The sequence below is a fragment of the Arachis ipaensis genome, chromosome B3, assembly GCF_059453495.1.
Source record: "Arachis ipaensis isolate K30076 ecotype BB chromosome B3, ASM5945349v1, whole genome shotgun sequence".
Taxonomy (NCBI): Eukaryota; Viridiplantae; Streptophyta; class Magnoliopsida; order Fabales; family Fabaceae; genus Arachis; species Arachis ipaensis.
In genome coordinates this window covers 100,894,082-100,896,088 of record NC_142438.1, presented here as the reverse complement: position 1 = coordinate 100,896,088, position 2,007 = coordinate 100,894,082, and the positions used below count along the sequence as shown (strand labels likewise).

At 37.1% G+C, this 2,007-nt stretch overlaps 1 non-coding gene across 1 annotated transcript; it reads left to right on the top strand.

The window, feature by feature from the left end:
* The first annotated feature begins 825 nt into the window (after positions 1-825).
* On the top strand, positions 826-933 carry LOC148571788 (small nucleolar RNA R71). The gene has a single exon (XR_015880363.1). It is a non-coding gene; the product is annotated as a small nucleolar RNA R71 (small nucleolar RNA).
* The last annotated feature ends 1,074 nt before the right edge of the window (positions 934-2,007 follow it).

Genomic DNA, 2,007 nt, shown 5'->3' with positions numbered 1-2,007 from the left:
ACATCCCAGGAGGTCTTCCTCCTTGGGATTCACGTCCTTCCCTTCCTCCTTGGATTCGGCCATGATGGTTATATCAATGGCCTTGCACTCTCCTTTTGAATTTTCTTCTGTATTACTTGGGAGAGCACTAGGAGGGGTTTCAGTGATCTTCTTACTCAGCTGGCCCACTTGTGCCTCCAAATTTCTAATGGAGGACCTTGTTTCATTCATGAAACTTAGAATGGTCTTAGATAGATCAGAGACTATGTTTGCCAAGCTAGATGGAGTCTGCTCAGAACTTTCTGTCTTTTGCTGAGTGGATGATGGAAAAGGCTTGCTATTGCTAAACCTGTTTCTTCCACCATTATTAAAGCCTTGTTGAGGCTTTTGTTGATCCTTCCATGAGAGATTTGGGTGATTTCTCCATGAGGGGTTATAGGTGTTTCTGTAAGATTCACCCATGTAATTCACCTCTGCTATTGCAGGGTTCTCAGGATCATAAGCTTCTTCTTTAGAAGATGCCTCTTGAGTACTGTTGGATGCAGCTTGCATTCCATTCAGACTCTGAGAAATCATATTGACTTGCTGAGTTAATATTTTATTCTGGGCCAATATGGCATTCAGAGTTTCAATTTCAAGAACTCCCTTCTTCTGAGGCATCCCATTACTCACAGGATTCCTCTCAAAAGTGTACATGAACTGGTTATTAGCAACCATGTCAATGAGTTCTTGAGCTTCTGCAGGCATTTTCTTTAGGTGAATGGATCCACCTGCAGAAGTATCCAATGACATCTTAGCTAATTCAGACAGACCATCATAGAATATATCCAGGATGGTCCATTCTGAAAGCATGTCAGAAGGACACTTTTTGGTCAGTTCCTTGTATCTCTCCCAAGCTTCATAGAGGGATTCACCTTCTTTTTGTCTGAAGGTTTGAACATCCACTCTAAGCTTACTCAGATTTTGAGGAGGAAAGAACTTGGCTAAGAAAGCCTTGACTAGCTTATCCCAGGAGTTCAGGTTATTTTTGGGTTGAGAGTCTAACCACACTCTAGCTCTGTCTCTTACAGCAAATGGGAAAAACATGAGCCTGTAGACTTCAGGATCTACTCCATTAGTCTTAACAGTATCACAGATCTGTAAGAATTCAGTTAAGAACTGAAAAGGATCTTTAGATGGAAGTCCATGAAACTTGCAGTTTTGTTGCATCAGAGAAACTAGTTGAGGCTTAAGCTCAAAATTGTTTGCTCCAATGGTAGGGATGGAGATGCTTCTTCCATGTAAATTGGAATTAGGAGCAGTAAAGTCACCAAGCATCCTCCTTGCATTATTATTATTTTCGGCTGCCATCTCCTCTTCTTGTTCAAAAATTCCTGTAAGGTTGTCTCTGGATTGTTGTATTTTAGCTTCTCTTAGTTTCCTTTTCAGAGTCCTTTCAGGTTCTGGATCTACTTCAACAAGAATGTTCTTGTCCTTGCTCCTGCTCATGTGAAAAAGAGGAGGACTAAAGATACCGGGGATCCTCTTTACCATAGTATAGAGGTTCCCTTGTGTGAGTAGAAGAAAAGAAGAATAAGAATGTAGAAGAGAAGAAGTCGAACTCAGAGGAGAAGAAGGGGTTCGAATTTTGGGTGAAGAGAAGTGTTAGTAGATGAATAAATAAATAGAAGGAGATGAGGGAGAGGGAATTTCGAAAATTAAAAATTTAAATTTAAAGTTAAATTTCGAAAATAGTTTTTGAAAAAGGTTAGTAATTTTTGAAAATTAGGAATGAAATAAAATTAAAATTAAAAATTGAAAACAATTAATTAATTAAAAAGAATTTTTGAAAAAGAGGGAGATATTTTTGAAAATTAGAGAGAGATAGTTAGTTAGGTAGTTTTGAAAGATATAAGAAACAAACAAAAAGTTAATTAGTTAGTTGAAACAAATTTTGAAAATCAATTTTTTTTAAAAGATAAGACAATAAGAAGTTAGACAAGATATTTGAAAAAGATAAGATAAAAAGATATTTTTGAAAAGATATGA